Here is a 22,399-nt window from a genome sequence, read left to right on the forward strand (position 1 = left end):
AAGTTGTTCCATACCTCTAATCATTTGTTGCCCTTCCCTGTACTTTTTCCAAATCTAATATATCTTTTTTGAGATGGGGAAACCAGCACAACCAGTATGCAAGGTGTGGGCATAACATGAATTTAAAAAGTGGCATTGTGATAGTCTCTGTCTCATCTATCCCTTTCTTAAGGGTTCATAACATTGTTAGCTTTTTTGACCGCTGCTGCACGTTGAGCTGATGTTTTCATAGAACTATCCACAACGACTCCAAGATCTTTTTCTCAAGTTGTAACAGTTCATTTAGACTCCATCATTCTGTATGTTTTATGTTTCCCGGTGTGCATTACCTTGCATTTACCAACATCAAATGTCATCTGCCATTTTCTTTACCAGTCACCCAGTTTTATGAAATCCCTCTGTATCATTTTGCAGTCTGCTTTAGACTTAACTATTCTGAGTAATTTTGTATTCTCTGCAAATTTTGTCACCTCGTTTTTTACCCCTTTTCCCAGATTCATTTATGAATATGTTGAATAGCACTGGTCCCAGTACAGATCCTTGGGGGACTCCCTATTTACTTCTCTCCACTGTGAAAACTGACCATTTATTTTTATCGTTGTTTCCTATCTTTTAACCGGTTACTGATCCATGAAAGGACCTTCCCACTTATCCCATGACTGCCTTCTTTGCTCAAGATCTTTGGTGAGGGACTTTGTCATAAGATGTCTGAAAGTCCAAATACACTATAGCCACTGGATCACTCTTGTACACACTTTTGTTGACCCTCTCAAAGAATTCTAACAGATTGATGAGGCATGATTTCCCTTTCCAAAAGCCGTTGATCTATGCATTCACGCACTGAGGCCCCACAGTTCTGCCTGTCTAACTGGCCATGCAAATGGAAGTGGAAGCATTTCAAAGTATGCTACCATGGAGGTCCTGGACCTATCAGCCTATATTTGGCCTACAGAACCTCTCTCCTACCTTTTCCTATGTCATTGGTACCTACATGTATCACGACCACTACCTTCTCCCCAGCACTGCACATGTCTGTCTGGATGTCTCCAGTGGTCCACAACCTTTGCATCCAGCAGGCAATTCCCCGTGAGATTCTCCCAATCATCACAAACGTAAATATCTATATGTCTAATAATTGAATCCCTCATTACTATTATCTGTCACTTCCTTTCGCTGGGAAACAAAAGCACTTTTCTACATCAATTGCAATGCTATTGACCATCATTGCATTTAGCACACAGAGCTAGATTTTCAAAGCAGCAAAACTACATGCACAAGATGGTGTGAGTGGGCATGCAGTGCCTGCCAAGGTATTTTAAGAAGAAATGGTGGTCACGGTAAACTTGAAAGTGCATCTCTATGGCATCTAAGGAAATGTGGTTAGGGTGCAAAAAACTGTCAGTGCAACACATGGGCCTAGTTCAGGATCATAGGTTAGGCTTATTTTAGTGTACAAAAACAACACATTTAGAAAAGCTAGTCACAAATGGAAACAGTAACAACAGGAAGCAGCTCCCAAGCTCCAACCAGGATTTGGGGCACTTCTGGCATACATATTTCTGCTACATGAATGGACACTGTACCTGAGTAGCAGAATGAAAGTTCTGACCACAGTGGAGAGAGAGAAATCCAGATGTAAATTGGACACCAAAAAACAAAAAAAAAGTGTCCCTATTCTACTTACAGCTGCACCACAGGACCTCATGCGTCTCATGAGATGCAAACTCCTCAAGGAGCAGATGGCACAATAATCTGAAGGAAAAGACCTAATGGTAGTGCATAGTGCATACCCTCCTATGTTTAATTTATGTTTTCAATTTAATTTGGTTTCAATTATGCAAAAAGATGTCAATCCCAAGCCATGCAACAATATTCAAGGTAAAACAGTAGCAAATAAATTCTACGATGATGACAAAATTTATAAATCTCCTTGAAATTTCCTAGCATGAAGCTATCTAGTGGTGTATGCACACACTACAAAGAATAGAGAAAACAAACCTTCCAGCAAGCTCACAAAATACTCCTACATAACTGCTGAGAATGGACGTGTAGCGTTTACATTGTCCCTGAATAGGATTAGTCAGAACATTCTCTGATGCATGGTATCATTTGTTGAGATACTAATCTGTTTTAATTTTCCCAGGCAGACAAACCCTGAGCTGGAGTTATGCACAATTTCCTTTAGGAATAATCCACCATCTTTTTGGTTGCGCCATGCTGAAAACTATATAACTTAGCCCAGTGTGAAATGGGTAACATGGCATGGAATTGTTTTTCTCCTGTCTCTGTCCTGTTTAAAGGTAGTAGTTCAGGGATGGTGGTGAAGTAACTGATTACTTGAAGTCTGCAAGTAGTTCCATGTGTGGGCATCTGTCCGGTCCTGCAAGAGACCAGATATTATTGAGTTAGAGTCAGCCAGGGAAACATCACTCTTTTAGCAGGGTGGCAGTTCAGCTGGGGGAGGCGGGAAAAGGAGAAGGGAAGAGAGACAAAAGAATGCCATCCTAGGTGCTGGGCAGCTGAATAGGAAACAGGCAGATGAGCAGACCTCGAAGGCCCAAAGTTTAGCTGCCAAACCTTTTGGGGAAGTGACGTGTGGGAGGAAGAAGAACAGCCTATAGCATTTACCAATTGTGTCTCCAGTCAGACATGCTCAAGGTGGGGCTGAATAAGGTGGAGAGAGTAGATAATCATTGCACTGAATGAAAAGATGATCACACTTTTGAAAAAAAAATGTTGGGGGTTGAAAGATACATCATTGAAACTAGTGTACCCACCTTTCTTCATTGAAGATAGCTGTAAGAAACAGGTAAGTTCCTTTATTAAATCATAACAGTCTTCATCACAAACACAGGTATACATCAGCACCCAAAACAGAAGCACTTGTGAGCTCAGGAATTATAAGTATGTGGATGGAGAGATTTTCATTGAGCATTGTTCAGTGGGGACATGTTTGTCTGTGTGTGAGGGAAGAGGAGCGGGGAGAGACAGAAGCAGCCAGAAAGCCAAACTGACATTAATAGAAGGTCTGGGAATGTCGCTTTTGAGAAAGCTAAGACAGCAGCTTTTTGGGCCCAGAGTGCTGGCTGGAAAGGCAGTTTTGGAACAAAGAAACTGTCCCTCTGCTGTTCAGTTTGGACTGTGTTCAACAAACAAACAAAACTGAATCAAAGAAAGTACCTAGCTCTATCATCAGTTCCTCCTCCTGGTGGAAACAACCCACTGGTCCCTGAACTTTGGCTTAGCAAAGAGGGGTAACAATACACAAAGCACATGTGATATCTTGGTCAACAGAATTCTAGCTGGGTCTTATATGCATATATGTTAGGCAAAGCCTGACTAATATCTGCACACTTCAGACAGCATCAACCATGAGCTGCCTGTTTCATAAATCCTACCACCACTCATGCAGAGTTCAAAGCTGCCTCTACATTCCATACACCAAAAATGAAGGATTCCTGGACTGGCTTTAGGAGTGGTTGGTTAGTACAATGCAGGTGACTGCTGTATATTGGTTCCTCCATCAGCAAGCAATCAACATGGAGTTTGTGGCCAGATAATTACACTCTCAGCTGCATAATCAGTTTCATCTGTACTCAGGTTGTAGACTAGAACCATGCCCATCTTTTCCCACCCAGCCCTTATCTGTGTCCTTGCAACAAATTTCTCGGTGTAAATTAGAGTCACAATTCCATTCATGTTTTTAAGTTGATCAAAAGATAGCAAGTTTTACTTGCATCTCTCTGGTTGACATACAAAAGCACAACTCTGAAAATCTAGTTCACACAATTCAGTTAAAGCAATTATTTACACAAAGCTGCATTTAAACTAGAAGAAGGCTCAGCCTGAATTTGTATATTAGAATGGAATGCCAGAGAGCACAAAAACCCCTCTCTTAGGATCTCATGACATTCTCGAATTTAGTAAAGGCTCTAAAGTAATGAAATATCACTTAGTTCCCACATCCATAATGTAAGGTAGTAGTCAGAATAAGATGTAAACATTTCAACCCAATAATCCCATTTATATCTTCATTTAGACAAACAAGGCCTCCTTTATAAACACAGTAATAGACACACAGGCTCTACAGTATATTTTGGGAAGAAATTACTACTGGGTTCAGTTAATTGCTACTTTGAAAGTAACTGCACAGATCTGAATGCCAATCAAAAGATTAAAACTGTGGCCTGTGACATATTATTTCCCTTTTAACACTACAGACAACGCATCTGCAGTAACTGTACAACCGGTAAGGCATCTTGGCATCCTGTTGAGCTTCCTGCGGAAGTAGATGGGTTGAAGGAATACAGCTGCCCTTGCAGGGAAAAAGCCACTGATTAAGATTTCAGTACTTTTTTTGTACTTTACGTCTGAATGAAAAATCACACACACATACAAAGGCACATCGAAGCCTTCATTACCAAACCACAATCATTGCTGTTTTGAAAGCCAGAGGTTATTCTGAGTCATGAGCAATCCAAATGACTAAAATAATATCAGGTGGCTACTTTGTGCTACCTTTTTTATTTTATGTTTCATCATAGATGGAAATATGAGCAAGAGAGAAAGTAGTACACGTGTTATATCAGGCACAGGGGTGAAAGATTTAAATTATTTCCTCAAGTTTTAATTCCTAATATGAACAATATTGGGATTATAGTGAGCTATAGTTCTGAGTGTAATTTGTTACATTCAATATTTATATTTAAATTAACGTTTCTGTCCATGCACCAGAACACCTAAACATTCTTTAGGAATGCATTGACTATTTGGATAGAATTCATTCAGAATTTCCATCATTCCAAAATATTTTCATTTGTGAAGAAAATCTAACAGGGTAAATAATGGTCTTTCTTCTATTTCCATGTCTTTGAAAAAACAAGTCTTTGGACAAGGATTTCCAGAGCTCAGTTTTTTTCCACAGAAGGAGAAAGGTAACTCCGATTTACTTTAATAGAAGGTACTCTTATCTTGTGATGGCAGAACCAGGCACCATAATTTCAAGCAAAGAATAAGCAACAGCAGATAAGATGCTAAAAGATCAATCCTATTCTAATGTGATTTTTTACAATAAGAAACAGGAAGAAAAATCCCAGTTGTTTCTAAATATTATGCTTTCTAAAGTTTTACATGAAGCATCAGTGCATCTTTAGTATTTGTGTATGTTAATGAACTTTTCCTGCACTCATTATCAGACAGTTTCAGATTATTTATTTTTTCATGTCTGTGCAGCTACTTACAAGTTGAAGGCTGAATCATGCAATGCTTACTTAGTCTTCACATGAGCCTACAGTATCCATGCACGAAAAGGCAGCCAGATGCAAAACTTTTTTTATTTTTTTGAAAGTTGACATTCATGACAAAGAAAAGCAATTGCACATATAAGGGCATGTTGGTACACAGCAGATCAGTAGTACCTCCTGTTCTGGATACTGCCTGAAAAAGGAAAATTTTAGTAGGGAAAATAAATGTACAAGATCTGATTTTCATTTATACTTAGCCTTTTTGTACTGCTTTAGCAGTGTAAAGGAGCCTTCTAGTGGGTGGAAATGTCTTGAATGTTTCAGTAGGTTTCAGGACTTTTACCAAGAGCTCCATTGTCTGTAATGGCTCTATGGAAAGCTACACTAAATGAATTGTGCTCATCACAACAGTATGAACTCAGAAAAGATTGACACCTCACTAATCCTATACAGAACAAATATTAAGAACACCAACCATTATAGAGAGTCCATTGGATCACCTAAAGACAGATTCAAGTATGTATGTGAAATTTAAAAAAAAGGTTATGCAGGGTTGGATGGCATGTGCCATAAACAGGAAATACAATATATAGTATTATATTATACAGGGCCACATGGGAAATCATAGACACAAGAGAGAATATAGAGGGAAAATCTAATGAACATCTTAGATGTTTATATTCCAATACAAGAAGTATGGGGGAATAAACAGGAAGAACTAGAAATACTAGTAAATAGTTCTGGGCACCACCCTTCAGGAAGATGTGGACAAATTGGAGAAAAAGTCAAGAGGAGAGCAACAAAAAAGATTAAAGGTCTAGAAAACACACCCAACCAGGGACGATTGAAAAAATTGGGTTTGTTTAGTCCAGAGAAGAGAAGACTGAAGGGAGACATAACAGTCTTCAAGTACATAAAAGGTTGTAGTAAAGAGGAGGGTGATAAATTATTCCCCTTATTCACTGAGGACAGAAAGAAGTAATGGGCTTAAATTGCAGCAAGGGAGATTTAGCTTCGACATTAGTAAAAACTTCCTAATTGTAAGGATAGTTAAGTACTGGAACAAATTACCCTAGGGAGGTTGTGGAATCTCTGTCATTGGAGGTTTGTAAAAACAAGTTAGATAAACACCTGTCAGGGATGGTCTAATACTTAGCCCTGCCTCAGTGCAGGGGAATTGGGCTAGATGGCCTATTGAGGTCTGTTCCAGTCCTACATTTCTATGGGTCTATGATTCTGTAGAGTACATTGGCTTTATAAGAAGAGACATTTCATATATCCCAACCACATTTCTCCTATATTCTCTTTCAGTAAATCTGGTGCTTGATTTGAAAAACAGCATGTATTCTTGGGGGTTATAGAAGTTCCTCTTTTTTGAGATATCTGCAAACATACCGCATTGGCCTTTGACATTGTCTGATCACAGTATGCACAGGGCTTGGCAACAGAGTATGAATGAGGAACCTTAAAGGAAAAAGAGGATGCTAAAGGAAGTGGGGTTGATACCACTTTTTGCACCTGTGAATAATTATTTGAGCAGACGTGATTCTACAGCTCACTTTTTTAAAACTTACAGTGTTCACACTAACAAAGGAATGCAATAGTTAAGGTTGGAATTGTACTACCATTAGAATCAGCTGTTTTATTTCATCCCAGGAACTTCATATACTGGTCTCAGCCCAAAGGGGACTTTCACTTGCATATAAACACACACACGGAAAATCTTTTTAGAAACTAATATCATGAAGTAAATGTGCCTCTGCAAAGCAGCAACACATTTACCCACATGGATCTGTCTGAGTACTAAAATTGTTTTGAATTGTTGCTCACTATTTCTATTAGCGCCAACTGACTTGTGTCATCTAGCTCCAGTGGTAGAAAACATATCCAGAAGCAAAGGGAAATTCAGAAAATTAAAATTTCATCTTTCAGTTTCCCAGTTCATGGATGTATTTATTCTAAAAGTGGACTTGAAACAAAACTCTGGGCCCAAAAAATCCACATTTCAAGACAATGTTGAAAATTCAAGATCAGATCCAAATCTTGCAAATAGCACTAATTTTTATAATGCTCAGACCAAAACTTAGGATCCAAATGGCTCAAAGTTTGGAGTTGTTGAAATCCAGATCTAAAGTTTGTAGTGTGAACCCACCTCAAATGTATTTATTGGTCTTTGGTTTAGTTTGATATCAGTACAATAGGCTCCATGTACATGAGCAAAATGTGTAACAAACACAGACAGTTTTGCTTAAACTCACATTAAATATCTTCAGTCCTAAATTAAGATCACTTCCTCCTACCAGAAGGCAGTATGGCCCACTGGATATGTCAATGGCCTGGGAGCCGTGGCGCTGGAACATTTTTAGTTGTGGGGGTGCTGAAAGCCAGCCCCCTTACCCCGCCCATGTCCCACCCCCCTCTCCATCCCCCCAGCTGAGGCTGGGAACAGGGCTGTGTCTCCAGGAGTGGGGGACCTGGGCAGCAATAAGGAGGCTGAGGCTGTGTCGCATGGGGCCAGGAGCAGAGCCCTGGGCAGGGGCTGGCAGCCAGGATACCACATGCAAAGCCAGGAACAGAGCCCTGGCCATGGGGCTGGGCATGGAGCCCTGGGAGTGGGTGATGGGGCCAGGTGCAGGGCCCTGGGCTGGGAATGGGGCCCTGGGGATGAGCCCAGGGCACAGGGCCAGCAGCCAGGGAGTGGGGCCAGTGGTCGGGACCCGAGCCCCAAGTGCAGGATTAGGGAGCAGGATGCGGGTCACATGGCCAGTGGCCAGAAGGAGCAGAGTCCTGGGCAGAGGGCCAGGAGCAGGGCCCCGGGTGCAGAGCTAGCCCTGGTGAGCGGGGCACAGGGCCAGCCCCCGGGACCCAAGCTGGGGAGTGGAGCCCCAGGCCAGCGGCCTCGCATAAAACCTGGGAGTGCTACAGCACCCCCCACACGCCTAAGCCTGGGAGTCAAAAAGGCCAGGTTCTAGTCTTAGCTCTGTCCTTCGTGGACTTTTATCAGGTCACTTGCACAGATCCTCTCTGTGCCATTAAAAATATTAGTTCCCTACCTTTGCAGAGCACTTTGAGAGCTACAGATGAATGGTGTTATATGAGAGCAAAAATATCTTTTATGATCATCTGCTCCCCTCAAGCAAAAAGACTAGGTATAAATAAGTTTTGCCGGTCAATTGACTTTGATTTCAATGAACCAGTAGGGCAAATAAATTGCATAGTCAAAGGCCTTCCACTAAATGTCCTGTTTTCAATCCCTACATGTTCAAATCTAGTGACTGTTAGCAAAAGCAGTGCACCTCACTCCAGCTGCTGTAATGATATATAGTTGCTGCATTGTCCTGTGTCAATGGCACAAAATCCAGCAGCAAGACCAGAAAAGAATTGGTCTATTGGAATCACTACACAGTACACTGATAAAATTGCAAGCAGCAGTAACTGCTGTGAAAACAAATAAAAACCTTTAGTGCACTCTACCTCCAAGATAGAAAATGGTCTGTTTAAGGGAAATAAGAGTAGTTTGACATTTTTGCCACTCATTGGCCATTTCTAAAGTAATGCACCTACAGAGCACTGAATAGATTTATTAAAAATGAAGTTGTCTGTAATTTAAAAATCCCAAAAGCCACAGAAGAGCCCGATCCATTTATCATTATTGAAAATATACCTCAATCTCTAGCACAATGGGGCCTATTCTTGGTTGATCCTTAGGCCTACCATAATAAATATGATTAATAATAATAGTATGTAGATCTACTAGTTAAGGCCTTACAATGGGATCCTGTTTAATTAAAAGACTGTCATAAATCACAGCCTCTTGTGTGACCACAAAGGAATGAGAAGGAGAGCAACATGATCCTTTACATTACTGGATGGAACTTGAACCATTCACAAAATAGTAACACATCTGAGTAATATAAATAGCTTGGTTTCCCTGACCAATAGCTCTGCAGGAAATGGAGCAAGTTAATTTCTATTAAACAAGTTTTCTTTGCCAAGAACATATCGGCAGCCATTCTGTGTTCTGCTAATCTCATTGTCACTTTACAAGTAACATTAGTACACTTCAGGGAAAGAGAGACTGTCACACATACTGAAGAAAAATCAAAGCAGATGGCAGAAAGAATGGATTCAAGGAGGGAGACCCTGGAGACTTTGTGCTCAATCTTCCAGAATAGGGTTTTGCAGCCATTGCAGCCTTTTCAATATTGTTTTGAGTAGAGATGAGCCTGATTATGAAATTTTGAACTAAGTTGTTCAGGTAGAGGGTTTAGTTTTGGCTCATTATTAAGAGAGCCCTGCTGCCAAATTTGGATTCAGACTTTGAATATCACTCCCCAAACTCCAGGGGTGTTCAGATCTGGAATTTAGGGAACTACTTTCCAGGTCCATATGTAGCCTGAATGACTTGCATTTCAAATTTTGAGACTTAGTTTTTCCTGGTAAGGTTCAGTGTGTAAAAACATTAACAAGGCTACATGACAAATGTTTAACTGGGAAAAAACATACAGTATATCTGTTGGCTATTTGTTGATGCTCCTAGACAGTGAGAACATAGGGACTGTTAGTATACTGTCATTGGAAAGGTACAAATGTGCACAGAAGGGATATGCAGAGCTTGATACATGAGACGACTCTCAGCCTGACCTTTTTTGTACCTGCATGGGGATACTGAGAATCCAGACAATGGGTGAAAAAACTTTGACAGAAGCTAAAGATACACAGGTACCTGGTCTCCCAAACCTACAGATCTCAGTCAACCTCATAGAAGGATTCTCCCTCTATTCTCACTTTCTGCTCCCTGCTTTACCCTCACTACAGCAGCAAGACAGAACCCATTAGCCATGCAGCCATAACTGTGCTGTGACACCTGTGTCTGGAGAGGGGAAATTACCTATAGTTTAACATCCTTCAAAAACATCTACCCTCAAAGTAAGTCAGTTCTTTTGGACTTCTCTGAATGCTGCAGATACCCAAAATGCCCACCACCACCACCACCTTAAAGGTTGCCCCAGTCTTATCAGACATAGGCTATGTATTCATTACCTCCCAGCTTTGTTACTGCAGCTAATATCTAGGAATGAAGCCACCCAGCACAGAAAAGCCACAGTCTCTCTGCTTAGTAACGGATGTTACCATGAGCACCCCACCTCCCACTCATGCTCCTGTCTTTGCACTGGCTCCCCATAAAATAGAGTCTAGTTCAAGGCTCGTATTCTGGTATTTAAAATGTCCCATGGAATTGGCCCTTTCTAACAGAGAAATCACCTCCCCCTCTATGACCATGACTTACCACATCAGCTACATTCCATTGCAACAATTCAATTGCAATCAGTGCGAAGAGCTGTGTGCATACAGGAAACAGGACTTTACATAGCAGTTTTTAGAAGGGCAAGAGAATAATTATCCCATTTAAAACTACAGAAGAATGTATGTCAGCAAAATGTAATTTACCTAATTTGTAATCTGGGCAAAACACAGTGTCAAGTTAATCTAATTCACATTATTATTTGTACAGTGCTGTCCATGTTCTAGGCATGGTGCAACAACATACACCGCCAGAAAGAGTTTACACACCCTAAAAAGGAAAAAATAAGAATAATACTAGAAACAGTATTAATCTAAAAATCATTTTATAACCAAATAAAAATATTAGACATGTACTGGATTTGGGCCTGGCTTGCCCCTACACAGAGCATCAAATGAACACAGCCTCAGTTATTCTCAGAGAAGTGGCAGCCTGATATGGGGTGACTGCAGTTGCCATTTGAAAAGTTATCTATTATTGGACAGAAAGATGCTGAGCTTTCCACAGAGTTGCACACACTTTCTGTAGGATGATAAATGTTACATGAAAAAAAATGTCTTCAGGGCAGGGACCATGTTTTTCTTCTGTGTTTGTACAGCGCCTAGCACAGTGGGGCCCTGGGCCATGATCACAGCTCCTAGGGATTATGGTAATAGTAATGTATCAGAGGGGTAGCCGTGTTAGTCTGGATCTGTAAAAGCAGCAAATAGTCCTGTGGCACCTTATAGACTAACAGACATATTGGAGCATGAGCTTTCGTGGGTGAATACCCACTTTGCATGTCGACAAAGTGGGTATTCACCCACGAAAGCTCATGCTCCAATACGTCTGTTAGTCTATAAGGTGCTACTGGACTCTTTGCTGCTGGTAATAGTAATAATAGTAATACTTTGATCATCCATCCAATCCATCTTCCTGAAAAGGCAGGATTGTTCTCTAATGTATGTGTTCTAGTGTTTTGTCTACTGTTACATTTTCTAATTTATATTTCTAAACTACAACCTCCCCATAATTGCTATGCAGCTAAACAAGTAACTATACTGACATTTTTATGTAATAAATTAGCATGCAAGTTCTTCAGGGACAGGCACTGTATTTATTTGTAAGCATACGCTGCTAAGCGGATTGTCTGAAGCTTTCAAATAGTAACAAAATTAGAGAGCAACTAAATTATGGTTATGTAGGTAGACAGTGAGCCTGATTCTCTTCTTGAACCTGGTGTACCTATTTATACCTGTGCAAAGTGGTTGCCAAACACTAGCATTTTGATACAATAGTAATAGGTGACAATATAACAACCTGGGTAAATTCTACATTGGTAGCATTTCATATCCACTTTGCACCAACATAAATGACTCCATGAGGTGCAAGGCAGAATCAAACCCTGGAACTACGTTTAACATGAGAATCTGAAGTGTTCCATAATCTGCCGTATATGTGAATACATTGTTCAACTCATGTAATGCATGGAAGGTATTACAAGTTCTGATAAGCACAATTGTGTATTTACTTAATTTTAGAACAGTCACATTGGAAAAGGTACATTATATTATGCCACGTGTTCACAGAAGAAAGGCCTTGAAAAGGCTGCTGTAACAGTTAGATAAGTCCCACAGTGAGTCACTTATTGCACTTCCCCCAACAAACAAGACTCCCATCCTTCCTCATTATCTCTGTACAGTAGGAATGATTTTGATTTAAACCTGGATAATAACTAAATTAAAAGAGCTGGTAACGGTTAAGTATGTATAATAGGATCATGTTTTAATTCCTTGAGAGGTTTGTTTGCAGCTGAGCATTCTGTTCAATTTACTTTAATAAAAGCAACTGTGTTAATCCAAAGGTTCTGATGAATCAAGCAATAATGTCACAAATCTTTCGTCTGAGCCACAGTGGGACAGTAACTAAAACAGATCTCAGACTGAGGCCGATGATCCTCCAAGCCAGTCTGGGCTGTAAATGTGTACCACATCTATATTTCTCACTGCATATGCCAGGCCAACCGTGAGTTGTTTTTTTTAATATATAAAACTAATCATTGTAAATCCTCAATCTTTAAATAGGTTTAAATGGAAAATTAAAGCAGCTATTGTAGATAATTTATCTCCTATCTCATTTGTACAATCCTGCTTTGAGTTAGGAAGTCAACTGCTGGAGAACTTCTTTTCTTAAAGCATCTGTAAGAACAGATATAGAGTACAGATGTCAAAGTTGTTTTGTTTTTTAACCAGAGCAGTACAAGGATAAAAATATATTATATTACCTTTTGTCTTCCGTGGCTTCTTTCTTTGATTATTTTTACTTGCTTCTGTTTTTTATGTGACAAATAGGTGGTAACGTGGAATTAACTTGAAATAGGTCAAGTGGCTCTGATAAGCAGCAGCTGATGGCAAACAAAGAAAATAAAAATATTTTTCATTTCACTCCTTTTTGGTAAACTGCATACAATCTTATTAAACAGCATGCCTCATAAACAATGCAAACAGCATGCCTCATAAACAATGCAAATTTTCCAGATGCAATAAGATGTCTACCAAAATTCCTTTCTCGTCATATTTTGTATGTATCGTTGGAAATTAGGCAAATTCTGTTAATTTTTTTTTAGGGACAATATGTGATACTCAGTTTACCCAGTCACTTTGTATTGCAACCCTTTGGGTGTGAGGCAGTAATGTCTCTCTGAGGACAGAGGAGAGTGATGCATAGCTGGATGTCACATACACCTATCTGGCTCGGAACAAGATATACCATCAACAACTGATTGGAGTCAACCACAGATGAATGGAGCTCTCTGGGAAGAAAATAGAAGACTAAACAACCAGACATTAACTCTTTATGACTGGGAGCCAAGGCCAGATGAACATGTGAACAGAGGGGGGATAAAGAGAACAGATCTGAACAAACCTGTTTTTAAGTCTGCTACTGCCAAAGGCAGAGTGACAAAGGATGAGGGAGACAGAGGAAGACAGAGAGGGAACCAAGGAGGATCTGAGAAACCTGGGAGATAATACTGCCAAGATGGACTCTGACTTCAGCTTTGCTTTACCATTCTAACCTGGACTCTTAGGGTATGTCTACATTACAGGATTATTCCGATTTTACAGAAATTGATTTTTGGAAACAGATTGTATAAAGTCGAGGGCATGCGGCCACACTAAGCACATTAATTCGGTGGTGTGCGTCCATGTACCGAGGCTAGCGTCGACTTCCGGAGCATTGCACTGTGGGTAGCTATCCCATAGCTATCTCATAGTCCCTGCAGTCTCCCCCGCCTATTGGAATTCTGGGTTGAGATCCCAATGCCTGATGGGGCCAAAAATTTGTCACGGGTGGTTATGGGTAAATGTCATCAGTCAATCCTCCCTCCGTGAAAGCAACAGCAGACAATCATTTTGCGCCCTTTTCCTTGGATTACCCGGGCAGACGCCATAGCACGGCAACCATGGAGCCTGTTCAGCCTTTTTTCATTGCCACCGTATGTCTACTGGATGCTGCTGACAGACACAGTACTGCAGTGCTACACAGCAGCATCCCCTTGCCTTTGCAAGTTGACAAAGATGGTTACCAGTCATACTGTACCATCTGCTGCTGTCATGGGTGCTCCTGGCCAGCCTCAGTGAGGTTGGTCGGGGGCACCTGGACAAAAATGGGAATGACTCCCCAGGTCATTCTCTTCTTTAAGTTTTGTCTAATGGAGAGTCAGTCCTGCCTAGAATATCAGGCAAGCCTACTAAAGAACCAGAGAGGCAAATGACTGCTCCGGGTCAGAGCCCCAGACATGCCGCAGAAATGATGAGCTACATGCCATTCTAGGAGGTGCCCCTGCAACAACACCACCCGTTGCTTCCCTCTTCCCCCACCATTCCTGGGCTACCATGGCAGTTATCCCCCCATTTGTGTGATGAAGTAATAAAGAATACATGAATAAGAAACAACACTGACTTTATTACCTCTGCAAGCAGAGATCAAAGGCGGGAGGGAAGGGCGGTTGGCTTACAGCGAAGTAGAGTGAATCACCATTCTGCACTTGCTCAGCTTATAGCTGAAAATGAGAATCTGTGATAAGCACTAGGATAGAAGCACAGGCAGGCCTGAATCTCCATTTGTGTGTGGGCCTTTTGTTGACACTGGTAAAATACAAAATATCCCAGGATATATATGATGGGGGACAGTTCTAAACGGCATTTTTATTTGCAGCAAAATGTAGAGGTCTAAGTATCTGATTGTGAGCCTGGTATCAAGGAGTAGGCTCAGGTAGGCGTGACCGCGTGGTGCTGCTGACTGGGAGAGCAGCCTGAGGCAGAAGCCTCCAGCTGGCATGATATTCCAGGCAGGACTGAATCTCCATTAGACAAAACTTAAAGAAGAGAATGACCTGGAGTCATTCCAATTTTTGCCCAGGCGCCCCTGGCTGATCTCACCGAGGCCAGCCAGGAGCACCCACGGGACGATGAAGATGGATACCAGTCCTGTATGGTCTGCCGTCCGCAAGGCAAGGCAAGGGGATGCTGCTGTGTAGAACTGCAGCACCGCGTCTGCCAGCAACATCCATTAGATGTACGGTGACATTGAAAAAAGGCGAGAAATGATTTTTTTCCGTTTGCTTTCACGGGGGGTGGCAACATATACCCTGAACCACCCGTGACAATGTTTTTGACCCTTCAGGCTTTAGGAGCTCAGCCCAGAATTCAAATGGTTTTTGGAGAGTGTGGGAACTGTGGGATAGCTACAGTCGTCAGTCGCCCCTCCATCCGTGAACATCCATTTGATTCTTTGGCTTTCTGGTATGCTTGTCTCAGCTCCTTAAATTTCACGCAGCACTGTGTTGAGTCCCTGTTGTGGCCTCTGTCCATCATGGCCTTGGAGAATTTTTCAAATGTTTTGGCATTTCGTCTTTTGGAATGGAGTTTTGATAGAACAGATTCATCTCCCCATATAGAGATCAGATTCAGTAGCTCCCGTACAGTCCATGCTGTAGCTCTTTTTTGATTCTGGGACTGCATGGTCAGCTGCGCTGATCAGCGCTCCACGCTGGGCAAACAGGAAATAAAATTCAAAAGTTCGCGGGGCTTTTCCTACTTGGCCAGTGCATCCGAGTTCAGATTGCTGTCCAGAGCGGTCACAATGGTGCACTGTGGGATCGCTCCCGGAGGCCAATACCATCGAATTGCGGCCACACTAACCCTAATTCGAAATGGCAATGTCGATTTCAGCGCTACTCCCCTCGTCGGGGAAGAGTACAGAAATCGATTTTAAGAGCCCTTTATATCGAAGTAAAGGGCTTCGTTGTGTGGACGGGTGCAGGGTTAATTCGATTTAATGCTGCTAAATTCGAGATAAACTCGTAGTGTAGACCAGGCCTTAAATACAGTACTCAGTAGACTATTAAATGCTGGCTTGGTTTGAAAAAGCTGCCTGTATTGCTAAAAAATATATACTGGTTGCATCACTCTCATAAGGAATAAAATGGCTATTAGGTACCAAAACATGTCAGAGAGCCTTGGTTGAGAAACAGGAGTGCTCTAGCCTGAAGGCCCAGTCTCTGAATCATAGAGCCACAGGACTTGCACTTTCCTAAAAGATAAGCCTAGCATCTAACAAGTAATAGGGGCACTCCCTGAAGAGACTCTATAACGGCTGGGGCATCCAACATCTGGTAAATCCATGACAGTTGGCATCAGCCAAAGCTTTGAGACCACTCTCTTTTATGCTAATTGTAGGTCTGACTCTTACCTGTGCTAATTACTCCCAATTATACTACAGAGCAGTGTAGTTACACCCATGTAAAACTGGAAGAATACAGTGCAGAACAAGGCCCCTTATCGCTAATGAAATGAGATATATTTAAAATAAAAGATTTTTACACGGATTCCCATTCACATTTTTAAAAGCTGACGTATTATGAACAGTTTTTAAAACAAAGACTTTCTTCCTGAACATAATGATCTCAGATCTGAACAAAGCTAGTTCAGGCCAAGTTTTGTGGGCTCCTTATTCTTAGTCATTTTACAGGTCTGAAAGTTAGTGAGGCTCAAGCCAAGGAAAAAAAATTTGAGCCTCCAGAGTGAACCTGAATACATAACTCAGGCACCCTCTAGCGCTAACAGTAACAGCATAGTAACAAGCAACAGTAATGGCATAACAAGAATTATCTCCAATCACATTAATTCTGCTTAATATATAACATGTGGAGAGGCAGCATGGCCTTCCAAAATGTATCTCTTTGAACACTGAATATTAAAACTTATTCTTTTCTAAGATGATTGTGAATAATCACAGTTTATCACTACTTCAAATAAAAGGTTATCTTTGACAGAAACAAACTCTCAGTTGTTTAAATATCTGTATAAAATAAATGAGGCAGTGTTTGTTTATACGAATTTCCTTAGATCCTCTGATGGAGAGCGAGAAACATTTCTGAAAGCAACTGAAATGGGAAACTTTACCTCCGGTGCATCAACGTTTGTGCTATGAGTTGAATCTCAACCAGGGCGGACAGACTGGATTCTCTGATCTAATGAAATGCAGTATCTATTTTGATGAAAAGTCAGGTCCCTAAATTACAAAAACTCTCTTTTTGCAAATCAATTAGGTTTACACCCTAACCCACAGAACCTGGGGTTGTATGCCTTGACCATACCAGGCCAGCATGTTAAAATTTCCACTACAGGATCGTTTTCTAGGAAATAGTGTTGGATCACCAGGAGTATATATTTTCAGAAAAAGGGGAAATTATTTTATATATAAAACTAAAGAACTTCAAGGACTAAGAACATCAAGTACATTTACCATGAGAATCATGTTGTCACCCAGAGGATTCAGCTAAGTAAGAACACACTTCTGAACATTTTGAATTCTGTTTCAGGAATAATGTATGCTTTAAAATATACGTTTACATTTTTTGAGTCATTTAATGACATGTAATGATACTTATTTATATTGTGCATAGTGCTAATATGCACAGCACTCTGAATTCATTAAAGTTGCTTTTCTGGTGAGGTTTTTTTAAAGTATATTTTCAATTTTTAAGATAATTTAATGCCAGTGAAAGGTGTGGGACTGATAGCAGAGGACCCTGAATTCTTGTTACCCACAGAATAAACATAGAATGAGCTGTGGCAATGAAAGACCCCAAATATCTGTTAGTGTGCCTCACCCCAGACTGATGGCCTCACTTACGAGCAAGACAGTATTGCATCCTCCAATCATACATGAAGGAACTGATGAAACTGGTGAAACTGCCAAGAAGGAGTAGTTACAACAATAATGGTGATTTTTGCAATGTGGACATAGGAACAGAACTGAAATAGTTATCCTGTGACATGCTGTACCTCAAAGTAGCACCCTATAACCCCCCTATTCATCATTAATATATGGTTGTGATATTACCCATGCCACGTAAGATATTATATGTAAGGTCATGGTCTGCTGAGACCCATTGTTCTGCCAAAATATATATATTATTAGTGTGTATGAAGTTATGAGATTTTGCTGTATGGTTGTTATTGAAATATGTTGTGAGTTTGGGAGTTGCCCACTGTTAGTTCTCCAGTGACAAAGAAGGAGATGACCCACACCCAGGTGGGCGTTAAAGGATCATTAATCAGGAGGGAAGTTTTAAACAAGAGATTTACAGTTCAGTAAGGGCTTGTCTACACTGGCAATTTACAGCACTGCAACTTTCTCACTTAGGGATGTGAAAAAACACTCCCCTGAGCATAGCAAGTTTCAACGCTCTAAAGTGCCAGTGTAAACAGTGCAACCGTACTGGGAGCTACGCCACTCATGGAGGGAGCTCTCTCCCAGTGCTCTGCCGCGACCACACAAGGCACGTTAAAGCACTGCCATGGTTTAGTGTTGCCAGTATAGACTAGCCCTAAGAGAGTTGCATGAACATCACACAGTGGAGATTGCTCAGTTCTATGACTCAGGTACACAAAACCACACTAGGGGGATTGCTCATCTCTGATTCAGCAAGGCCCAGCAGGACATGTCTGGGTTAGTATTTTTCAGGCACACGGACTGAGGGTAGAAAATAAGGGACAGTGGGATCATGCGACCACCTCTTTCCTCCCCTACCTATGCTGAAAGCAACAAGAACACTGGGAAGAAAAAGACTTGAACTGAGGAGACTGGTCCCAGTCTGAGAAGGAATGTCAACCTGTGTATGAAGGACTATTAAGGATTGCAACATTCAGTGGGATGAGAAAAATTGCTTGACCCAAATACTGCTTAGTCTAATAAGATTTAGGATTTAGACTGTGTGCTTATTTTTTAGTTTCTTTGGTAACTATCTCTGGCCTTTATGCCTACCACTTATAATCACTTAAAATCTATCTTTTTGTGGTTAATAACTTAATTTAATGTTTTTTCTTTACCAGTGAGTTTGTCTGAAGCACTTGGGAAATCTGCTCAGGTTACTAAGGCTGGTGCATGTCCACTTTCCTTTGACAAAGTGGCAAACTAATTAACAAGTTTGTACTGTTCAAAAGAAGGTCTTGAGCAGTGCAAAATGGTATCTTTCTGGGGTGCAAGGCTGGGGGTGCCTCTGCATTCTGGTGGCTGAGGGATAACAGTGCCTGAAAGGGTCTGCTTCTTGTCACTAGGAAAGCATTGTGAGAGCTAGACCACGCTGGAGGGTTAAGGGTGAAAAGCGGTTATGCAGTTCCAGGTTGTACCCCGGGAACCTCATCACATATCCACTGGATGAAATTCCCAAGAGATTTTGTAGATTCTCCGTCTCTTCAGAGCAAGAGTGGCTTCCTTTCTAGAAGATATGCGTTAGACACACACACACATATTCATTTTGGGGCTCAATACAGTGGTAACTGTGGAATTTAATGGCCAGTGATATTTACGAGGCCAGATTAGATGATCTAATGGTTCCTTAACTGTATACCATTATACAGTTTTCAAATGTGAATGATAATCAACCACTATCCACCTAAACAGGTTTTAAATTGGTCACCTATAAGTGAAAGGTTTCCTCTACTACTACTCCAGTACTTCTCATATTTTTTCTCAATCATTACTTGTTAGCAGAAATCAGTCATAGTCATGGTGCTTGTCTCCAAATCAGAATCCAAATCTCCTCCCATCTCAGAGATTGTTCACATATGGTGTTACTTCAGCCATTAAAGTGAGGTGTGAGTTCCAAAAACTAATATCAGGATGTAAAATCAAACTTGCCAAAGCTGGGGGTTTTGCATCTCATGTACCATATTAAAAACAAACAAACAAAAGTTGTCACTTCTTATTTGGATTAAAACTTGGATGCATGCAAGTATCAGTACCTCCCCCACAACTCAAAATGTTAAAACAAACCAAAGCATAGGAGCAGCAGAGAGACAGTAGAGGAGGATGAAAACTGAACATGTCCTAGCAATATTATTTGTTAGTCAAATTTTTCATGTACTGTGAAAGACAAAAACAGGTTGTAGGCTCAGGTAAAGTGAAAAGATTAATTGTAAAAATCTGTCCTCCAATAAAGACCAATTAAGAAATAAGAAAAACTGTATGTCCCCTTCAATCTTTTGTGAGGACATTTTTTTTAAACTAAAATGAACATCATGGAACAAAAATGTCTCACTTGTTTGCTGATTAAAGGGTCACAACCAGATCAATTCTGTACGAATCCTAAATTTTTGGCCAAAGCAAACTTTTACAAAACAAGAAGAATATTTTCATTTATTTATTATTACTATTTCCAATGCAAACAGATTTAAAACATTTAGTACATGACAGCACAGTGATAGTTTCTGACTAGATACCATTTAGGGTCAAGGGTAAAACATGGTCCGAGCATATTAAAATTCAGAAAGCAAACAAGCAGCAAATGTATCAAAAAGGTTAGCTGTTTGATAGAATAGTGTTCATTTGAATGACTCATAAATTTAAGCCACCATCTCCCAAAGATAAGCATATCACAGGTTTATCATTCTTAGTCATTCTTTTCTATACGTACATAGTTACTTCACATTAAAGAAAACCCTGAGTTCTGTACACTTCTAAGTGTAAAAACTGGGAACAAGACAAACCAAAGCAAAACACAAATGCCTCATAATTGTATTCTATTAAGTACATGTCCATACGCTGCACATATTAACATGTACATTTTTCCTCTGTACTTTATGTACAGCTATGTATGAAACAATCTGAGCTGAGACACTTAGCACATTTCTTACAGGTTCAGCCAGAGGGAGGCTCCTACTTGGCTCACCTGGTACAACTGATCCTCTGAGCCACAAGGGCTTTCCAGTTGAATCTCGATTAAGGATGTACACAGCAACCAGCCACACCCAGCAGATAGAGGACTCGGCTAACTAGTTAAGTCCGCTTCAATGTCTGGCCACCAAATGGCAGACACAACCAGCAACTGCAGCACTCATCTCAATTTATTAGACACCCTTTATTAACACCACATTTTAATACTAAACCAAATGATGTTTCAATAGAGACAAACATCTGTGTTGTACATTCCTCTTGAGGAGCCCTCTCCCCTCAGTGGCAACATTTAGTCTCTCTGAAGTTCTTTTAGAAACACATTGTGTAACCTGGCTTTTGTTCTACTGCATATAAATATTTCACAGTGCCTTTTGGAAGTTGTACGGCCTGATTCTCACCACATCAATCCTTGGGCCCTGATCCTGCAAGCACTTTCAGTGCACAAGTAGCACCATTGAGTTCAGTTGCTATTACATGAGGGCAGTGACCCAGAACACAGCCAACCTACAGTTGGGGATCTCAGAACCAATACTTTCAGTCAGGGTCTGCATTGCAGACAACAGTAAATGCTCATTGAATGAAAAGTATGGGAAGACAATCCATAAAGGAACAATTCGAAACAAAGTGATATGTAAAATTGGAGTTTCTGATTCCATTATTCCAAGACTTAGTCTCCCTCTCACACTACTTATAGCAGGTTAGGGGTATACATCAAGCATGCAAAAATTTAAATATAATAGCTTTATCATACTTAAATCTTTAAAAAGAGAAAAGGCATACAGCCCCATCCTGGAGATATTCACATTGTGCTTACTAGCATGAACAATTCCTGAACTGCTCCTGGCGGTGTGCACTACCCTCAGTGTTTGCAGGATCAGGCCATGATTTGAACAATGCCTGCCTACGTACAGTGGACAAACTTAAAGTTCATCCAAAGATGTTACTGATTCAAGTGCTATCCTCCATTTTAAATACAGGAAATTTTTCTGGAACATTTATCATCTCTAAAACCAAATGAACTTTTTCATAGACCAGATTTCAATATCCTTCTTTCTGCTGAACAGTACACCTTACTCCTTGAGTTGTTCCATTGAAATTCTAGAACCAGTAAGATCTACAGAATTGATAGTGACGTCAATGGGAAAACTGAAGGAGTAACCCAACATGAGTAAAGGTATGAGGATCTGGCCTTGCATGTGCATATTGTATTCCACATCTATACTAGTAGAAGGCTCTGGTTTGATATTGAGAACTTGATATTTTATCATTTAATTGGGAGAAAGTAAAGAATTTCATGTAACAAAATTACTTCTTAATGAAACAACACAACAGCTGAAATTCCATACTTTTGGTTTACCTTGGTTCTTTGGGTTGCATACATCTACTGTTTCTTTGTCATATAAATAAAGGCAATAAGCTTATTTAGAATGATGTTTAATGAAAATGAGCTTTTAGCTCCCTGGCTGGATTCATATATAATCTTGTCATACTCTCTAGAAATAGGTAAAACCCAGAACTTTCAGTTAGTAAATCTTCCACCCAAATATGTAGGCGCAGAGCAACACATTTTAAATGTACAGGCTACACTCCCATTGACTTCAGTGATGCAGGCTTAGCTCTTTAGTAA

The 22,399-nt window shown here is 40.5% G+C and overlaps 1 long non-coding RNA gene across 2 annotated transcripts in view; it reads right to left on the minus strand.

Annotated features, from left to right (window-relative positions):
* Positions 1–12,550: 12,550 nt before the first annotated feature.
* Positions 12,551–22,399, minus strand: part of LOC123371595 — a 30,769-nt gene continuing 20,920 nt past the window's right edge. For both annotated transcript variants that reach the window (XR_006579860.1, XR_006579861.1), the window contains exons 2-3: positions 12,812–12,931; positions 12,551–12,725 (exon numbers count right to left, since the gene is read on the minus strand). This is a non-coding gene — a long non-coding RNA (uncharacterized LOC123371595). The remainder of the gene's footprint in view (positions 12,726–12,811; positions 12,932–22,399) is intronic.

This window comes from Mauremys mutica, chromosome 5 (genome assembly GCF_020497125.1).
Source record: "Mauremys mutica isolate MM-2020 ecotype Southern chromosome 5, ASM2049712v1, whole genome shotgun sequence".
In the NCBI taxonomy this organism is placed as follows: Eukaryota; Metazoa; Chordata; order Testudines; family Geoemydidae; genus Mauremys; species Mauremys mutica.